The sequence below is a fragment of the Melozone crissalis genome, unplaced genomic scaffold, assembly GCF_028551555.1.
Source record: "Melozone crissalis strain CALT ecotype California unplaced genomic scaffold, PUWL_Pcris_2 ptg000027l_1, whole genome shotgun sequence".
Taxonomy (NCBI): Eukaryota; Metazoa; Chordata; class Aves; order Passeriformes; family Passerellidae; genus Melozone; species Melozone crissalis.
In genome coordinates, this window is record NW_026535805.1 from 62,966,811 (window position 1) to 62,988,813 (window position 22,003).

Sequence of the window (22,003 nt, forward strand, 5' to 3'; positions counted from 1 at the left end):
TTGTTTCCTTTCTCACACACTGAGCTGGAGAAAATCAACCATCCCCAACACACTAACTCTTGCAATTCCCTCTTAACAGAAAGGTGATAAATTTTACAGAACCTGGAACAAACTACAAAAAACCAACGCCACATATACGTAGCATCCATACAAAAAGTAAACATTCACAGCCAGACTTATTTCTGCAAACATAAAAAGAGGTGAGAAATAATTCCTAATCAGGTTTTGGTATATGGTAAGACCCCAGAATGTTCCTATATTAGAAGCTAATACTGTTTTTTTTTTTTTTTTAATTGCCTGCAACAACAAATAGAAAAAAAACATAGGGAAAAAACCCTCCAACATTTGAAACAAAGCCTCAGAAATGCAATCTACAGCTATTTATTTCAATAGGATGCCAAGTTGTTCTGCAGCACTAGAGGGGCATTCAAAACTAAGAATTGAAAGCAATGAAGGCTGAGCAGGCCATGCCTGGTCAGAAACACTTCCATGACGATCTGAGCTAACCACAGACCCAAACACAAACAACCAGGCAAACAAAGAAATGCAGATGGATTAAGAACAAGCAGAGATAATTTACTTTTTAAAATGCTGCATACTGATAAATATTTCCCACCCTCGAACCCTTCTTTATTAGTGGGGAAGATTTTTTGTGACTAAGGCAAATAAATACATTTAGTTTTTCATCCTTTCGTTAACTATAATTAAAAATAAATTTTATTTTGTGGCTGACATCACAGAATGAGTTTGTCACTTCCACAATATAATTCTTTCTTTATGTCACAGGCTGAAAAAACACTTTGACCTTTGTAGACAGATATTTACATCTTTATCAAATTTTATTTTAGTTACCTGTTTCCTATGTTGGACTGAGCCAAGTTGTCTCTGGCTACTGCTATAAGACGTAAATTAATAATGATGATTATGATAATTCAAATTATTACTGTATCACTGGATCTTGATCACACACTTGTCACTGAATTATGGTACAATGATAAAGTTTATATAGGTCTCAACTGCCATTAAGGTTACAGACAGCTACTAAGAAAACATCTTTTTCTGAAGCAAAGCCAAAATATTTTGATTGTTTCCTTCCACAGTGAAATGAAACATTAGAACTATTTTAAGGTTATAAACAATGGAACAGAAATTATCAACTCTAATAGAAAATCTGACAATTTCAAGCCAAGCCAACACTAGATCATTAGAGAAGAATTTTGCATTTTACTGGCAAACTCTGACTCCCCATCTGTTCCCTTCTCTCCCTGTTAGTGAGCAGGAGCAAGCTATGAAAGCATGTCTAAAGAAGATGACAAGAGCACAAGCCTCTTTAGATGCTTAGGAAAGATCATGAGCTGTCTCCCTATGTTCACTATCACACAGACAAAAGTGGCAGGGTCTTGCCTGCCAGACAAGGAAAATCAGAGGGCAAAGCTTCTCTGCTTTGTATTAATCATCTGAGCTATGTATGGTATGTTCTTGTTCTTTACACAAATACCTCATGATCATCTGTATGCCACAAATATTTTCCAATACAGATCTCTGCCAGGACATGCTCCGTTTCAGTAATCCCTTAGAGCCATTTCAGTGAAACAGGGTTGGAAGGCAGCAGAAAGATTCAAGAACTCAAGGCACATTTTAACCGTGTATGCTCACAAGATGTCAGAGCTGCCCTCACACTGATCAAAGGCCAGGAAAGATCATACAGGTTTCACAGTTTGACTTTTGCTGGAACAGAACACACTCAACTTAGGCTTCCACTTGTTTGAGAAAATGAAAAAAAGACTGACCAGTTATGCATGCTTTTCCAAGACAATGGACACAGCTCCTGAGAGTACATTACACCTCTTTTTCGCCTCATGTTTCAGAAAATGGGATACGGTGCCTGGAGAAGTTTGAGGATCTTTAGAGGCACCTCAGCAGAAAACTAAACAAACAGCAAGGTGAGAACAGAACAAGCTGCACTGCTGAAAGAGCACAGTGGTGAATGGGTGCAGAGGCAGATGACTATGATGGGACTCTCCAGGAGAGGCACGGAGAGCTGAAAGAAGGGAGAGAGGCTGAGGGACCTTGGCTCATTTAGCTTCCCACGAGGAGATCAAGAAGAGCTGCTGTCACTCTCTGAATACCCATGATGCAGGGTAAAGTACCTCACTAAATGGGAGGGGAACTATTTCAAGAAATCACTGACCCCAAGCATAGACATGTATAAACTTGCCATTTCCCACTTCATACAAGGATTTTCTTCAAGTTTCTAAGTATCAGGAATTAATGATGTGTTTCTAGCATAGTTTTCTAAAAGTAGGAAAAATGCTGATTACTTGTAAGCTGAAAGTTTATAAAAGTAACTATAGCACTGTGAGGGACAACAAAAACCTTTCGGCTTCTTTGTATTTAAATTTTAAATCAACTAGTTAAATTAAAGAATAATAAAACTGTACATTTACTTTTTTTTTAACCTCAACTTTTTAAAGCAAGGGATATGAAAGACAGTATCAGACATTTTGGCTTCAAAATAAATGTTATCTCTCCTTTTCTCCCCTCCCATTTAGATCTTCTGCTTGTAAAAAAGACGTGAAAATATAGACCTTTCCACTTAGTACTAAACAATGGAGCTGAAAAAAAAAAAGATTAAAATATTTAAACTAGCTATATAATTAAGAAATATTGCTTTATATTAAGATATGTTACTCAAGCAGAGCATACAGACTGTTACATTAAATCTTCAATACTTAAATATAAGCCAATGAGGGTATGATTATGTTTTCACAAGAGGTTTTTCCAGTAGTCAAAACAAGTCAAGTAAGAACACTGTCACACTTTGATAAGCCAAGAATATGAGTTTCAAAGAAAAGGAGGGAAAAATATTGTACAATCTGCTAGTCCATAAGTATGACTTTTTAGTACTATTTCTAGAATATCAATGTGTGCAAAAGCAGCATTGCTTGAAAAATGGAAAGCTACTAACAGCAGGTCATGAGCTCAAGCAAATAAAAAATCTAAAAATGCCATTATTTCTGCATATAGCCATATATTAGAGCAACCATAACGCAGAACTTGCAGCTGTAGTGATATTAGCAGGATGACCTTCTCCAAACCACAGAGAAACAGATAGGTTTTCATTATTTAAACACAAGTTCTGCTGCCTTTTAAAAGATCTGAAACTGAATACCTGCTATGTTTTTTGTTTGGCTAGAGATACATTTGCCAACTGTATCAATAATTTGCTATCCAGTACTGTACAGAACTGTAGCTATCTCAAAAAGGAAATCACTATCTCTCTCCCTTATCTGGAGTATGAAGTATGTGGGACATATGGAGTACACAGGAAATGGAACTATTAAATCAAAAACCATAGATGAAAGCACAACAGGCTCTGTTATAGAGATGGAGATATATTTTTATGTGTTTTATACATGTGTTTGTATATATACACACACACACATATGCTATGTAGAGATTTAAAAATGAAAGCCTAGTGAGCCCATTTTAGGTGGTACCATTAAACTGTGCTTTGAGGATTGCTATCAAACAAGTCTCTGTGACTTGCATTTCGCTAGGAAGCCAATTAGAACGCAGATTTGGTTGTTTTCCTACATTTCTTTGGTAAATGAACCAACCCTTTTCATGGTAGAGCTCCATAATTACAAGCAAACTTTGACAAATTCCCTCCTCTTACACTACCCCAGGCTATGCGGCTTCCACTTTTATGGGCAACCACAAGAGCAATTCCCAAGACTAAAACCCATCTCTCAGTCATATTTTTCCACTCCCACAGCCTCTGTTGACATAAGAGTCCTATGAAAGTGTGGCTGCATTGAAAATTGCATCTGTCTGTGCCCCAGCCAAGTGTTATCAAGACAGTCAAGGCAAACACCTACCACAACAATCTCTCCTTTGTCAGTCACAGGGATCCCATGAGAAAGCACCAACCAGTCCACGATTTTGGCAGTGTTAGACAAGCCTGGAATACAAAAGATAAGGGTCACACTTTATTTCAACTGACTATATAAAACCAGAACTGAGAGTTCCATTTTGCCAAGTAGCTTTTAAAATTTTGTGATAGTACAGTCCTAGCAGACAAAATTTTGTGGTGGACTTGGCAGTGCTGGGTTAACAGTTGGACCTGATGATCTTAGAGGTCTTTTTCAACTAAACAATTGCATGATTCTATGAATTCAGAAAACAGCAACTGGCAGGAGTCCTACTTTCACTGCAAGCTATTTCCCACTTCTCAGATTTATCCAATAGTGTTTTTTCTCAGAAATAAACTATCAGCTGAATTCCTTTCCAACAAATACTCATAAAACTTATTTACACAAACTGAACATAAAATCTGTCTTTTGTTATCAAATATTAAAAAGAATGCAGCTTGGAATAAGTTTACAGCCAAACAAAATTCCCATTGTCCTTATTCATCTTAAGTTTTAGACAACATGCTATTTAAAAATATTTGTAATTACTGAAGTCTGCCTTAACATTTAAAACTCCTAAAAATAAGTATTGCTACATTCTCATTCTGCAACATTCTCATCCTCCACTGATTTCCATTTAGAGGGAGATGTGATATGGGAAAAATATCTACCGTACTTCTAGAAAAAACAAACAGTAATTACTGTTACTCGGGCAACCAATGTTCAAAAAAAGCTCAGATACATGTACTCCAAAATTCTAGGCTACTGATCAGTAATTCAGCCAACAGCTCTGTCACCAAAACAAGGTTCCCCCCTCACTTCTTCCACATGCTCCGCACTTCAACATTCCCCTCCTACTTCTTTAAAACAAATTTTGCTTGAAAATTAGGAAAACTGACAAAAATTATTATTGCCCTCTTCCTAAATTATCTTGACATTTCAGGAGGAAAATAAAAATTTATTTTCATTATGCTCTACCTACTTGTAAAATAAGAAAACTGTTTCCTGTACCTTGGGGTCAGAAGGTCCATGGGATGTATTAGATTGTTAACCTGAACACCAGAGATTATTACACATTTTCCAAGTGCCCTGACAGCAAGATAAGTAGCTTTTACATGGATAACAAATACTGCCTAGGCATACAACCTGCCTTGGGCTGGAAACCTGGAGAGATTCACCACTTTCTCTAATGGCAGGAAGGGCAATTTACTGGTTTGAAGAGCTACAGCTGTTTACATTCCATGTAGTTCTTAAGACAGTGTTTCTAGTTATATTTATCACTCTTTAAATGGGAGGAGGAAAATTAATTTTAAAAGGAAAGAATTGAGTACAACACACTTTCTTGTCAATGCAGTCTCTTGTACAGTTAGGGTATGGCTAGTGCTTAAGTTGCTTTCAAACTCATTTCCTAAAGCTCTACCACAGATGTTTTTCTTCTCTTCTGCCAGCTCTCTTTCTTTTTAGCACACAACTTGTCCTGGGCCAACACTCTCAGTCATTGCATCAGCTTCATCTGACTTATGCATCTCCTAATCTCTTTCTTCCTCTGAAATCCTTGCCCTTGCCAGCCCCTCACTAACCGCTCCACCAGCGCTGCCTTCCTGGGGCCTTCTCTCCCACTTGTAGCTCACAAAGGCAGGAGGCATCCAGAGGAAACAAATAGTTCTTATCAGCAGGGTTTGTCACTCCTCCTGCTTGCTCCTGGGCAATCTCTTCCAACCACAAAAACTCAGTTTACCCTCTCTACAGAAGGACCTCACAGATTTACCTCCTACTCCAAGTATCTCTCACTCTCCCCTTATCCAAACTGGAAATTACAACCCTTCTCTCTGACATTTCCTAGGAGTTATCCCGCTATTAGGTTAAGCTCTACACAGATGGACAAACCAATTATCTCCCCTCCTTCCCAAGAGTCTCCTCTTAAATAGTCAGCATCCTGCAAGTCTGATCCTTATATTCAACAAGAAGCTGTATGTCTAAATCCTGTAGAAAGAACATGCACATAATGTACATAAAATGCAGCCTTTTTCCTGATCTCTTAGACAAATAAAATGGTTATCCTGGTTTATAAAATGGGATCCTTTTACCCTGAAAGATCTTCCTACTTTTCTCAGGTTTCAACCAAATGAATCCAACCTCAAGAATTTCTGAAAGAACAATGGTCATCTCCTGCACATGTGGCTGGGCTATTTTAACTCCTTTATTGTTATTTAATTCATGTAAAGTGCCCCCCCAAATGCTTTTCCCATAGTTTTAATAACCTTCTCTGTCTTCTCAGCCTTTTCTTTTGATCATTTTTTATTGATGTTTTATCCTGCATCAGCAACTAAACAATTTATCTCACAAAAATGACCTGACTATCAACATTCAACACTTTTTGGACATTTATCTTTGGATGATATGAAGTCTGTATTAAAATTATCTGGACAGGAATCCAGTAACTACTAATAAAAATGCAGGTGGAAAAAAAAGCAGTTACTCACACTCCACCCTTTCCATATTACATAATTTCCAGGAATTTTTTCACCACTAATAATTATTGTGGCTCTTTCTATCCACCTGAGAGTTTTCAAAAGACCTTTTAAAGATGTAAAAACTAGGATCAGATACAGAATTTGAGTGTTATTGTCATTTGTAACACCTCTATCATGCCAGGAGAAAAATGCTTATTGTATAAATCCCATCAACCAAGAATTAAATTAGTTCTATCTTCCCTTCCTATAACAGTGCACTGATATCCAGCTTGATCCCAACACTTTTGCAGAGTTGCTGTTCTCCTCGATGCAGCCCCTCATGCTTCATGTCTGGAAAACTTTTCACCAAGAAACCCGAACAGCTACATCCTGTATACATACCTTTGGTTTTACTCATCAAAAAGAAATCATTCTTTGTGTCTGCTTACTTATTATTGCAATCTGGTAAACAGCACAACTGCTGTTTATGAATGCCCTTTTTTTTTTTTTTTCAAGCTTCTGTCTTAGAAATGAAAATGTTAAATGGCATCTTGCCTAGGCCCAGTCCTGGAACATTGTGATTCACAGTTTATTTCCCACAGATACCTATCTACTTGTTTATATTTTACAGCTGGCTGCTGCTCCATTCACCTGGCAGGCTTTTGCTGATGTGCTGTAATGGTTTCCAACAAGAAAACTGTATTGTACAGAGGCACAAGCTGACGGGCAGAAGAATTAAAAAACCTGTGTCAGCCTCAGCAGAGGACCAGTGGCAGATGTGGAAAGAAAGGCTGTGGGATCTACTCTATATTTGTGTGACAGCCCATGGGTCATCTGTTTCTTTGTGTCAGCCAAGAGTAGCCAGGAGGCACAAATGGCCGTGAACTCATCTCTCTGCACTCCATCCTGTCAGAGCTCATGATGCAGCTCACAGCCTGGCAGCCACAGGGTCCAAGGACAAACGCTAAAGGGCACACAGGAAAGGGGATGAGGTTTGACAGGTTATATGCACAAGAAGGAATTTTAGCTTTGGATTCTCGCTTTACTTGCAGTGGTAACAACTTGTGATTATGCAAAACATATCCTCAGCAGCCTCCTTAGCTTTGTCAGGAGACAGCATTTCATACAGTCCTACACTGTCAGCCCTAGTCACAGGGGGAAGGGAGAGAAAGATGAGATCCCTCAGCAGCACCAGCTCCCACAGCAGCCAGGGACACAACACAGTTTTCAGAGGCAAATTCTGCCGTGCAAGAACAGGCCACAAACAAATTGAAGCCCTGTGCCAAGAAGACACAGAGCTACATCCTGGAAGCTTAAGCAAAATTTAAGCATACAGCTTAGAGAGAAGCCCTTATGAACTCTGGGTAAAGCTCTTTGCTGCACAGTGCCAGCTGAAGTATGCTGTTGCTCAAGTCAGGAGATGAAATCCCCATGGATTCCCTGAAGCAGAGTAGGAAGCTACCCACCTGCTACAGTCCTGCCCCTCCTTCCCTCTGGTTCACATATCCCACACCATTTTCTCTTGGCAAGAAATATTCAGGTTACCACAGCTGAACAGCTATTTGACTGGCTGGTTCCCAGCAGTGAGGTGCTTTTCATGAGATCACATGTGGGAAGCTCTTTAAAGGCTTTTTAGAGAAAGCAGTTACATGATTTCATGAAGACAGAAAAGCTCAAAGCACAGTGATAAAAGGCATTTTAATAGATCCATTCATACTAATACAGGAGATAGTGTGTCCTGAAAACAGCGAAATTTAAGACATTTCTAGCATGATATACCAGAAGATTTAATTGCTAGCTTTGCTTTGAACTTGACAGCTATTACTACTCTACTAACTCTTGGATGCACTTCTAAAGAAGCTTTGTCATTTTAGATTTTTTTTTTTTTAAGAAGAGATGGTTGGATTTAACTATCAGGTTTATTATAATATACATAATAGCAAAGCACACAGAACTGAGCCTTTGTGAGAAGACAATTCCCCACCACATACAAACTTGCTTATTAAAAAGCTGGAATGGAAAATGGCTTCCCTGTATTTATTTCTCCCTCCAATGAAGAACAAACAATCAAAACCTATGGTTAAAATAATGAAATCACAATTACCTATTCATTTTATCAAATAAGCTTTTCTAAGCCTTCCAGAAGATCCCCAAATGCAGTAATGTTGACTAAATATTGTATGTTTTCCTATAAAAAGGTAGAGTAGGCATATCACACCACTTCAAAAGATAATAAAATTTTTTGAGAAAAAGAAATGCTTTTTCCACATGGCTAGTCTAATTTCCTAGGGAAAACTATTAAAATAATTTGACCATAATTGGGATCTGAATGAGGTGTAAGAACAGTTTAAATTCTGCAACTTTCTCACAGTTGTGTGAGAAAATAAACCCATTTTTAATTCCCTCATTAGCAAATATTTTTAAAGTTATTGTTCACTTACAAGTACTAGAGAGAAATTAAACTAAAAAAGGGTCTAAGGTTCAGTCTGACCTAGAAATCAACACAGACTTAACCTGACCTCATTTTGTCAGTCAATCACAAATGGACCAAAGAAGTTGCCTGTAATCTCAGATACATTGAAACACACAAGGTATATGACTGAAAAAAAAAAAAAAAAAAGGAAATACTCTCATTTTGAAGACCATAGATTCACATTCCTTCCCTCTTGAAACCTGACCACACAGGAGATGTACTGGGTAAAGAGAAACACACCGGGCAACTCCTTTCAGGCTACAAAGCGGCCCCACAGCACAGGAAGAGGCACAGATGTGGGCTGAGGTACAGCTGCATTTTGCACAGGCTTAGCCAGATGGACTGACTTGGCAATGGCTCCATCACTGCGACTGGCAGCGAGCTGCACAGCCAAAATAGAGGCAAAACAGGAGGCAAGATGAAATTGATATGATGGCATTACCCCAAAGCATGTACTCCCTGGAACTCTGGAACTTTTGGGAATAGTCTCCCCATGCCTGTTGGATGAGAGCTGTTTCAAGGTGACTGTCAGTACTCTTCTATATCTTGTTCTATATCAGACATTTCCCAAAGGCACTCTATCAGTTAAGACATGACCGTGGTTCTTGGATGGAAAAGGGAATTATACATGCAAATTAGCTTCAGTTTTCTGCCTCAAGTTTCCCATAGAATCTCAAAACTAAGTCAACTAACCAACACCCCTCTCCTAACACAGGAGAACACAGGGACAGAGTGAAAAGAGGGAAAAGATGCAAACAGGAATTGTCTTAAAAGAAAATACAGCTCCACATACAGATTAACCAGCCCCTTCTCTGTGTGCTCATTTATGACAGGGCACACAATGCTGCAATTCACAACACCACAGTAGCCAAAGGCCCACTCAACCTGGCTGTCTTCATGGCTAGCACCAGACAGCCCTCTGAGATTCTGGAATAACTCACATCTTTCCCATCATACAGCACTGCTCATTCACTGGCAGGCACATCAAGCCTTCACACATTAAGAGTTCATACAGTTTAAGCTGTACTGTCAGATGCCCAACATTTGGTCATTTTGAGACACACTGCCCCAAAGCCACTCTTTGCATCTGCATGCTTTGCATTTGTGGTACTTTCCTGGAATAGATGATATCTACAAAAGTATACTGCATTGAGAGGAAAACCACTGTATTTACATTATTGTTTTCTAAGGAATTCATATCTTTTTTAATTTGACAGTTTCATTATACTCCTTAACTGTTAACATCCAAAGAAAATGTCAACATTCAGATCCTCCATATATTTTTGGAAATAATTTATGCAAAGTATCCCTATTTCAAAATATTCTAATTTCCTTATTTCCATGTACTGAATAGTTGCTGAGTAGGAAGAAGAATATGGAGGAGAAGAAACTGGAGAGGGCTTCTTGTATTATTATGAGAAGTAACTTGTTTTAAAGAAATATGGACACAGTATATTCAGGAAAAAACTCTCTCTGCTAAATGAGGGAATCTTTTCTGATCCCTGCAGACTTTCCAGCACTGTAGATATGTAATAGTTTTAAATGTCAGGAGCCACCTCAATTAAAGAGAAAGTCAATTTGGCACTTAGACTCCTGAAGAACATAATGATGCAAATCACAGAAGGTTCTCTTACAAAGCCTTTTGGAGCATTCAATAAACGCATGAAAACACGATGTGCTTTACCTCATGTACATATTCAAAAATTAAGTGTCTGTATAAAATAGGAACACAAGTCTTTAAAATTATTCTTTATTTTCTTTTTACAGCATTTACTGTTTTCAGGTAGTGGAGTTCTACATATTTTCACTGAATGAGAAAAATCAAAGCCTGACGAATGCCTGGGAACAATCTTGTTGAGTAACCTCCGATATTCTCCCACTCAAGCACTGAAACAGCTGGACAGCAAACACAAATACTAACTAATATGAAATACCTAAACTCAGGTCTGTAGCTCCCACAAAGCATTTCCTACACATTTCTAGGAAGATCTTATTGCTAAGGGACAGATACTAATCTTCTGAAGCCTTTCAGCAATTTCCAACAGCTTGGATACTGTCTTTCATTTAAGCCTGCTTGTTTTAAGTTTCTTTTGCTGTAAAGATTTTTTTTTCTTTTAAGAGAATGATTTCCTCTCTTTCCTATAAAGCTCCAGATAATGAAAATTCTTCATAACCAGTAGGGCTAAATAAGTCCCACATTAAGGCAATCACATGGAAACTCCCTTGGTATTGAGAAAACAAATGGATTTTCACATTAGTTTAGATGATTTTGATAGGACATCCTTATGTGCATATATTGTTTTACCCTGGAACTCTCCAGGTTATAGTTTTAGTAACATCCTGTCCAGCACAGCACAAAAAATGTTTTGTTTTTCAGGGTTTTTTGTGGCTTTTTTTTCCCTCCAAAAATAGCACCATCTTTGCCCTTCCACAAGTTCAAGATCAGAAGTGGTTGATAGCAGAGTGAAAATGCACTGTCATTTCAATGAAAAGGATGGGCTCAGTGTCATGGAGTGAGAAATGAAGCTGCATGAGGAAAGATCCTAAGGCGAAAGGGAAAAAGCAGAGATCCTCACTGCCCTTGCAGCAATCCCTTCTGAAGCTGCCACGAACAGCAGCGTTGCCAGCCAGCAAAAAGGTACACCACTATTATTAGCACAATGAAGGGGCACAATGTTTTGCCTCTTCCTTATACTGGCAGCTGTGGTGAATCATCTCATCCAAAAGCAACCATTCCTATTAATAAAAGTTACAAGGACATGCCTGTGTTGGTCTGAAGACCAATACAGCAGAACCACGGAGGACAGGAGACAAAATCAAACCAAAGAAACCCTCAAAAAATCCCATGCAGACCTTTCAGAGAAGACAGAGCAAAACAGTAAACTTTCCAAAAAGAGCAGCCCCTGAAAACACATTCATCTCTAACTATAAGAAAGCTTCACAACAGTAGTCTAAATTGAAAAGCAGGGAACACCGTCAAACATTGTATTTCATTCTAATCTGTGAAGTCCACCTTTCTAAGGAGCTAGTGGAAATGTAAAGTGACTGATTCAAATATTTAGCACTGACAGTTTGCCAAAAAGATATCACATTCTTTGGATTTATGAGTTGTCTACGAATTTGTCATACCTTGATTTTTGACTAAATATGTAACATGAACTGAAATTAGAACTACCCTGCTGCTCCCACTGAAGTGAGATTTTAAAACAATGACAAGCTAGAACAAAAGAGAACAGAAGCCAGAGAAATGGCTTATCACACTCTAGTGACTCTACAGATGCAAAGGGGTTAAGACAGTAAAACTACTAAGAATTATTGTTTCACCCTCAACAAAAGCCAGTGATAAAACCCTTAAGAATGGATTTTCAGACATAAATCCATGCAAACTAAATGGCCAATGCTGCTGCCCCAGTGAGACATCATGCAAGAAAGGAGATAGGTGACTTGACATTGCATATCCTGAACACCACCACAGCTGATGCCCAGTGACAGCAGCAGTTTGATGGAACCAAGCTGTTTGCTTCAACAGGCAGGAGAGGTGAAAAGCTACAGTGGAGAGAAGGATGAACTCACACTGCAGAGAATGGCTCCCTCAGAGCCACAAGGATCCAAAGTGCAGAGCACAACCAAACACAGAGTGGAGCCCCTACAGCATGGAGAGGTGCCGGGGTCAGCAGCACTGCTCTGAGCAAGCTGCACCAATTCTTCCAGCACAACCTTCCCCAAGGCCAGGGGCTGTCACATCACATGGTAAAGAGAAAAAAGCAAGGCTGTAGCCTTGAGATAAGCTTACATCCCGCAGGTGACTATGAATGGATGAGCATCCACAAACTTGGACGGTCTTTAAGTGCTTACCATCAGAACTAGGGACAGTACATGCTGCACCCTTAAGAAGCAGCTGGCTTCAGCTCCTGTAGCAACTACGAGGTTCACCACCATGTTGTGCTTAACCTGTATCAGTTTCACTTCTCAGTGATTAACAGGAAGAGAGAACTGCTCTGTTTTACCTGAGGCACAAAGCTTATGAGATGAGCTCAGTGTTTGGAGCAAGCCAGAGCCCAGCAGGCTCCAAGTGTGGTCCAGAGGATCAATGAGACCAAACAACAAGATGGAATACACATCAACAGCCCATTTGAGCTGGCACATGCATCCTACAGCTTTCCAGCAACAATGAAACCTAATGAATATTGTCATATCTTTGCTAGAAAGCTAGACACACACACACAACTAAGAAACAGTAACTGACACCAGCAAAACCTGGCGATTTAAAGTAGGGAGAAATCACCAGCAAACCTTTCAAAATACAAGTTGCCAATTAATATCAAGAGTACAAAGAAAAAAAAAAATAGGAAGCTCTAATAAAAGTTGGGGCTTAGTTTGGTTTGTTTTATTTGAATACGGTCTGCCTTTCCACAAATCTAACATACCTTCTACACCCTCAACATGTATCTTTTGGTCAGCATTTTTTCCATTAAAGTAAGAATAGACAGTACACATCAAAAGTAAAAGTAATGCATAATTAATCTAAGAAAGTAGGTGTAGGTGTCTTCTCTAGGCTCCAACCGCATGACAGGAAATGCATTATTCATGAAGGAAGATGATGGTACAACATTAATCAAGTCAGCGTGACAAGACAAACAAAGACCACAAGATGTATTCAACAGATAGCAGTGTGCAAAAGTGATCAGCTAACTGAAAGGTTCACACAGAGTCTGTTTACAGAAAACAAACACAGAGGAGAAATACAGAAATAAGACTGAACTGTTTCAGTTTGCATCCTATTACGTCTTGTTACATTTGGGGAACAATCTTTATACCATACAGCTACAAAGAAAGTTTCTGGGTGTCTCAAGGGCTGCTATTACAAAGTAAAATTAAAAAAAGAAAAGAGTTAAAATAATTATTTTAACAAACAGGAATTCACATAAGCAGGGCATGTATGAAGAACAATAATAAAATCTTTTTAAAAACCAGTGACTCCTTCCCTTCTCATCATGCATTTTTTGTCATATTATAAAGCTACTTATAAAGACTAAACACTCACTCTTCTTCATATTCAAAACTGTTGCAAAAATACTCAGTAATGAAAGAAAAGTATAATTTGAAACAGTGTCAAAAAATAGGAACACAATGTAAGCTGATTTGTAAGCAAAGGGGGCAGTAAAACCCAGTTTCCTAGGAATATGTGTCAAAGTTGCAGGAAGAGTTCAGATTTCAATCTATCCTTCAGCAAGCATCTTTCCATCTGCCGAGGCTACCTACTGCCAGAAACGGTGTAGGTTTATCGACCACAAGCTACCATCCTCTCACGAATGCAACTGGAATTTCTCAAAAGGTTTAGAAATGAAGAGCAACAATGAAACTCAGACATTCACAGAGTTGCACACAATCTCTATTTTCTCAGAAAACCAGGCTAGAAATATATATATATACTGACTGCACATAGCTTGGTGTTGAACTTGAAGCTGCTGTTACCAGACTGCACTGGAGACAAGAGCCTGACCACACAAGTCGCAGAGCATTGCTCTCATTCTGTCGGGATGGATGTATTTCTTACTAGGGAATAGAGAGATGAAGGGAAAACCATAGTAATAGAAGGAAACCCAGACTTTAAAAACATTCATTTTCCTTCTAAGAGGACAAACACTATCTGAAGCATCAGCCCCAGAAAAATACAGCTGCTTTACAGAATGCAGCAAGACCCCTCCTGTCAGCCCAGGAAGGGGACATTTCAGCAAGGAACAGACTCTGCTCACCCATACCACCACAACCACCCTGTGTGGTCACTGCAGGGAGGCAGGCCTGACTAAAAACATTGTGTAGGAAGACAGCAGACAACCACTTGTGATGCTTCTGTCAGACCTGCCCCCATCAGAGAAATGAAAAGTAAGAGAGATTTATTTATATACATACATTGCATAAAACGTTCTATATAGCATGTATTTTATATACATACACACAAAAAAGTATATATAGAAGGAAATTAATAGCTGTGAGATTATAAAACTCACACATAAATCCTCATCAGTGATCAAACATGAACCAAATCAACCACTGAGCAACAGAAATAATAAGCATAGAAAGTAGCTGATCACATGCCTGATTATCAAGGGCTAATAACAGATTTTTGCCTCAATATATTTTCCTAATTCATTTTCATATTCCTTCTATTTAATTTTCCTGGCTAAATATAAGAGTTGTCTGCAAGGACTGGATGTGTAGAACAGTATACACTTGTTATGCTCTATATGATCTATTTAGTAGAGAGCAGAGTTGAGACAAAGGCTGGTCAGCTGAAATTGTCTCCAAGAACCATAGTGGAACTTTCATAGCCTGTAGTTCATACTGGAGTTTTATGGTTACAGGAAATAACCCAAATAGTCTGGAAATAAAACAGTCAGTAAAATTTCCAAGTGAAATTCAAGAATAAAGACTCCAAAACTATGGAATCTGCTTGCTCACAAGCAAAGCAGTGATCAGTGCAAATAAAGCTGAACATTGGTAAGTAATGAAAAAATTACACCTGAACCTGCTAAGTTAGAACTTTATTTTCCAGACAAGCCGCAAGACCTGCCCACATTCTGAAGTATTTCAGATGATCCACTGGACATCACGACGAAGAAAATGTTTCTATTTAATAAGCTTCAGTGCATTTTTTCAATCACAAGCCGTTTCCATTCATTATGAACAGGATGAAGCTGTATTAAACTGTCATAGTGGTACCTGGAGGATAACAGCAAGGTGTTTCAATGCAACAAGCTACCCCTGACTTGATATTCTATAAAAGAAAAGGTGAAAATGTTGCTGTAATAAGGAAGCAATAGCCATGCCAAGACTAGAACAGTCTGACAAGATAGTCTGTCTTCACAGTAAATAAAAAGTTACTAGACATACTGATTCACTTTCTCTGTTCCTCTTTTTCTTCAACCGTTTAGAAAAGACACTTAACGGTATTACCACTATAAGCAGCACCATCAACAACCAACCTATTTGAAAATCCATTTTATACTATTTTTGCCAGCTCCAGAATTTGCTGACTGCATATGCAGAAAAACTGTAAGCATTTCTGATCCCAGTTGATTAGGAAATACAAAAAACATATCACTTTGCAGCAAGCAGCCAGAGGAGCAAGTCTGTTTTCAACAGCTTCTTCCTCCCAGCCATCAGAAGTGAAAAACAGACATTATCATTATGATCCTTTTGTCTGATCTCCTTCAAAATGAATTTTATGAGCTTGTTTCCACAAAGCAATACAGAAAAGGAGCGTGCCTTATAAAAAGAACAGCTGACCACAGCCTAAGTTCGACACAGCAGAATCACTACACCACTCAAAATGAGTGGTGGGTTAGTTTGTAATTGTTTTCCATTTCCTTTTCGTAACCCAAGATGTAAAAAGGAGCACAATGAAAAGCAAGTCTTCTAATCAATCCACAGACTAACTCAATTGCATAACTACTGATACTAACCCATAGGAAATATGGTGGTAAGTACAACAGTTCCCCTGCTACATCAGGTCTCTGAGAGAGAGAAAAGGTCTGTGCTCGCTGACCAGGCTGCAGGATGATCAGAGCCATTATTTTTCCCTGAATCAGCACTGGGAGGGCAAATACGAGTTTTCTGCCAGCCTATGAGAGCATTCTTGTAAATACAGCAGATACACTGAAGCCATTCATACCCACTGTATGACACTGCAGCCAAAACTCATGTTTAAGACAGCAGCTTTGTCCCTTGGCTTAACTGAAAGAAAAGTTGTCAGAAGCTATAAAAAACCCCACATGAAATCTGACAAATACTTGGAGTATAGTATTGGGGGAGGGGAAAAAAACATAAAAAACCAACCCACACTTAAAACCAAAGGACTTAAGCAACTGTATATATATAGTCTTTTTCCCCCTACAAATTATTGCCTTAAAATACTGAATAAGACAAAGAAAACCCCAGTTTGTAAGTGTTACTTCTAATGGCATAAAAGTGTAACTTTCAAAACTGTGCTTCAAGGGCAAAAATCTACAAAAACTGCAGACAACAAACACATGATTTGATCTAGCAGCTCCTAGGATATGAATCAGGATGATTTAGATATGAGGGGAAATCAACCCTCTGTTTTATATAAAGGATGGCTTATTCAAAGTAGCTATATCAAATTGAAACACCTAGTATTACTTCAATCACAAATGGTTTTCCCTCTCGAAATGCACAGATTGCACAAGAGGATAATGAGACATGATGGTCAGGGAAAGGGGGGGAGTAAAAACTAAAACCTCATCCCAGGGGTGAAGATGGCTGTGGGGAAAATCCTGTCTTTTTCAAGACACCCCTAGACAAAAGGAACTATTTTTCCCTCCTGCCACTACTCTTCTCACTTGATCTTGCTTCTCTTGGGTATTTAACAAGCTTCATATTGGGACACCTTGATACCTCACTGCCAGGAAAAAATAATCTAAGTTTTCCCACACTGTAAAGTCCCATTAAAGTATAAACTAACTAAATTTTCATTAAAATGCACAAATCTCCCCCTTACTGTACTACAACCCTACACCCTCTTTCACCCCTCCAATCATCCCCTCAGTAGCCTCTGATGCCTGTGAGAGAAGCACACACCAGCAGACAGCCCAGCCACCAGAAGTTTACACTACTGATGTAATCTCTCAGTAGCACTCTGTCCAAGAACGTGTAACTTCAGCTTAGCCACTCCTGGGCCAGCACTGATAAGCTGATGTGAAATGAAGCAATCCATTTCCCGATGTAAACAGTTGTTTGGCTACACAGGGGACAATATAAACAAATGAATCTATTTATAAATCATTATTTATACTTGCTATAGAACAGGAATATTATGTTCCAGGGCAGAAGTGACAGTATTTCCAAGAACACAGTAAAAATTCAAAGAGCTGGTATCTTCTTCCATCAGCCTGCCCTGCTGACACTCCCTGTTCCAGTACTACAGAAGCAATAAACACATGATGCAGGGCCTGATCTGTTTAGGAACAAGATACCCTTGATCCAGCGGGTGGGAAGACACCTTCTTATCGTATCTATAGGTTCTTCCAACAGCTCAATAAAAGTCAACGGCGACATGACTTCAGCTCCGGGAAGGAAAACCCGAGCCTTACTCCCGCTTCTTCCACCCCTGCAACCCAAACGATCCGGGCTCTCCCCAGGCTGCACACTCCGCTTGTGCTGAGAGCACGGCTGGGGGCGGCACTCCACAGACCCCTGCGCTCATTATTTCCCGCTCCCCGAAGAATGGCTACCGCACTCCAGGGCACTGGGCTCTTTCCAGACGTTTTCGCTCGTTTATGGAAACCCCAAGACAGAGCACACGCGGGGCTGAGCCGCCGCTGTCATTACGCCCCCGACGCGGCGCTCCGCCGGCGGCCGCGCTTCCCGCCGGCAGCCTGGCCCCGCCGTGCCCGCCCCGCAGCCGGCACCGCTCCGGGCACAGCGCCCTGCCGCCGGGGGCTCCCGGCGGGCGGCAGCGGCAGGGATACGGAACGCCGCCACAGCCCTTCACGTAGAGGGGTCGAGGGTGCCCGTGCGCTCCGGCGCCGCCTCCCGCTGCTCCAGCGCCCCGGGAGACGCCCCCGCTCCGGCCGCCTTACCGTGCCGCTGCAGCCCCTGCCGGCGCGGGGCGGCCCGCGGGCGATGCGCGGCGCTGTCCCGCGCTATCCCGCGGAGCCGCGGCAGGACGACGCCGCCGCCCCAACCATGGTCTCCACCCCCCGCGGAGCCGGAGTGTGCGCGGCGGGCGCCGCTCCCGGTCTTTTCTCCGGCGGGGGAGGAGGAGGGTGGAGTGAGGGTGGGGTGAGGGCGGGCGGGGGCGGGCGCGCCCGCGGCGGGCGGGCGCCATTAACGGCCGCGCTCGCGCCACCGCCCACTTTGAAGCGGCCGCGCCGCGCCAGGCACAGCGGCGCCCCCTGGTGGCCGTGGGAGGCGCTTCCCGGGCGCGGGGATCCCGGGATTTCCCGCTTGGCAGCCCCGCTGGCCCGGGTGTGCCGAGCCGAGCCGCTGGTTGTACCATGAGGCTTTTTATCTGCTTGAAGCTATAGCACTTCGGGGTGTCTGAGCGTGATGGGCTGGGCCCAGCAGGTCCGTCAGCGGCAGAGAGAACAACGGGGCTGGTTGTGCCGAGGAGGCGGGCGGCTTGTCCTGCCTGCCGGGAAAGGAAGGAGAGGAAAGCACGGGAACCATGACGGGCACGGCTGTTCTGCGGGAGCTGTCCGAGCCTCCCTGCTGCCGGTGTGTGTACGGAGCAAGGCCCGGTGCTCCTGCGGCAGGCACGGCAGGAGCCGCAGGGAGCTGTGTGGCGGATTCATGGGGCACAGCCCAGCAGCCGCGCCGGCTCGGCACGCACAGCGCGGCAGCCCCGGGCCCGGGCTCACCGCAGCTCACTGCGGCACGGCTGCCGGGCCCCTCACAGCGCCGCAGTGCGCGGGGCAATGGCAACGCGGGGTAAAAAGCCGAGCGTTCTCTCACACACAGCCAAATACTGGGAAAAGCTCGATTTGAGGTTGTCTAGTACAAGAGTTTACACCGAGCCTGAAGATGGAAGATGAGCTTGAGAAGCTCCTTGTCTTCAGTCTTCTAAATAGACTGGCTTTTCTCTCTTATTTACCATAACAGAAGATAATTTTTTTTTTGTCCTCAGATATTTATGGATAGCTGTGCCTTTCGCACATCTGAGCAGCACAAGGTATTTGAACTGTCCTCTCCCAGCACAGACCAGTCCACTCAGCCTTGTAACAAGTGCCTTTCATCGCGAGGAGAATCACCACCATTGTTCTCCATTTCGGCCTCCATGCTGCCCTTGGCACCGTGCAAGCAGCCCCCTGCTAAATACAGACTAAATGCACCCAGAATTACAGATCTCTTGTGAATGCAGCCACACATTCTGCTACTATGGCTTGTATTACAGGGAAAAAAAATTACAGACAAACTTAGGAAAATAGAAACATTTATTGAAAGGTGCAACACACTCATGAAATACTTAGCATTAATTATTTGACACTATTAGTCCAAAATTGATCATTTGTAACATTCAAATATATAAGCATCCTTCATACTGAAAAAGGGCATCCTAAAGTGCATCTTAAGTGACAAGTTTACTTGCTACCCAAGGTATAGTCACAAGTTTATCAGAGGTCATCCTTCCAAACACTCATTCTTTACATTTTTTTACAAATAGAAACAATTGTATAATGTTAGTGGAATGCAGTGCCGGTTCCTTCCCAATTCAGCATCTTTAGCAAGTGCTTAGCTGCAATACTATGATATTATACACAAAGCTACAGTTAAGCATATCTGTGCTTATAAGACTTAAATTTAATCCTGACTTTTCAGGATCACAACATAGGTGTAATCACTAAGCCTGGGAGTAACCGTGTTGAATTCTGCTTTATTTTTCTAGTCCCATACTGAAAGGTAGCCCCTACTACATAATGAAAGCTCAAAGTCCACTTTTGCTCCAATATGAACTGTGTTTATAATTTTTTTAAATAAACTAGACTCATCAACTGTAGCCAAATTTTTGTTGTTTTACACAGCAATAAATTTTGCATATAAAAATGCCAATAGCTATTTATTAACTTAAATTACTCTCCAACTGTAATGTGAGATTCTTAATTTCTGATGTACACAACTCATATTTCCTTTGAAAAGGAGCATCACACAGAGGAGAAACCTTTTACTAATTATGCAGGTGAAATCCCTATCATTTTAAGAAGGTAAGCACATAGAACCTTCTAACAAAAGCCGTCTTAAATGTCTGTACATTATTTACTGGATTTTGACATTTTCATCTCCTTCTTGTTTCTCCTGCAGTTTCCTCTGTAGGCACAGAGGAAGCAAAAGAATAGCCATTTACAGGGTCAAATGCAAAGCAAAGAATGGCAGGATTTCTGGATCTGAACAGGAGTTTGTGTGCCTCATATCTGTGTACTGTGCTACAGCTGGCATTTTTTGTAGAAGCTGCAGGGTGGTAGATTTTTTGCTACATGGATGCACTAAATCTTTCCCCATCCTGGGACTGAGACAGCAACAAAGAAAAATGCTTCTTTTCTATCAGTGGGGTGTAGGTACTGAGGAAGAGACTAGATTTAATATTTGGGCAGGGGAAGTCAAACCCCAGTTACATAAATTTGCACTGCCCATAAAGCCAGGGAGAGCTCCAGCCAAGGTCAGTGAAATAGCTGCCAAAAGAGTGTGGGGTTACTGTGTGTGGGCCACATTTTAAATGTCACTTAGTGTTAATACGAGAAAAAAAAATACTGAAATGTCAGTGTCTAGGAAATGTTGTGACTGCAAAATGCAAAATACAAAGGGACAAAAGAGCACCACTGAGTATAGTTACAGTTAGGATAGTAAAAATAGAAACTGAAGGAATTATAAATGGAAACATTTTCACTGAGTATTCAGAGCACTTTCCTTTACACAGAAGTACCAGCTCCTACTTAAGCATTTTCCCCCTTCAACTTTGAAGATGCATTAGGTGAATGCAAAACATTTCTTTCATGCAAAAATGCAAAAAAACTTCTTTAAAAAAATCAATTAGCATTTCCAAAAATATTGAATAAGGTGTCATTTTCTCTATGCGGTATATTTAATGCATGCTGGCTCCCAGCTGCTGCAAATATTTAAATGTGTGAGACAGTCCAGGCATTGAGTTCAGGGACAGGATGAATGAGTAGTGCCATCTCACTTCTGCTCTGTGCAGTGCCTATCACCATGCCCTTCAGACAGAGGGAGGATGGGACTAGTTAAATCTGAAAAACTGCAATTATAAAGCCATAACAATTGCCAGAAAACCAAGAATGAGGGCAGTATATTAGATTATTTTTCATGTTTTGAGGATTTTTCTTTTAATTTTTGTATTTTATACTGATTCAACCTGCTTTTAAAATCAAAGGTAGCTCTCACAAAACCAAGTTAGTTTCATTTAAAATCTGCAGGTTTATAAACAGCCAGCTAATTAGTTGCTGAGATAAGCAACCTTTAAAACAAGGTTGCTTGGTACATGAACTTTGTTGTTTGTAGTTCCATAGCTTAGCAAAATAAAAAGCCAGTATGCAACAGAAGATATATGTTAGGTTGTTCTACATGGTATTAATTAGTTTAAGAAAGAGTATTCATCAGAACTATATGCCCACACTTCAAAAATAGTTTAA

The 22,003-nt window shown here is 40.7% G+C and overlaps 1 protein-coding gene across 1 annotated transcript in view; it reads right to left on the reverse strand.

Moving 5' to 3' along the window:
• RNF144A (ring finger protein 144A) overlaps positions 1-18,503 on the reverse strand; it is a 58,347-nt gene extending 39,844 nt beyond the window's left edge. Inside the window, exons 1-2 of the mRNA XM_054279987.1 lie at positions 18,443-18,503; positions 3,882-3,964 (exon numbers count right to left, since the gene is read on the reverse strand). The gene's annotated coding sequence lies outside the window, so the exon portion shown is untranslated. The remainder of the gene's footprint in view (positions 1-3,881; positions 3,965-18,442) is intronic.
• Between the last annotated feature and the right edge of the window lie 3,500 nt (positions 18,504-22,003).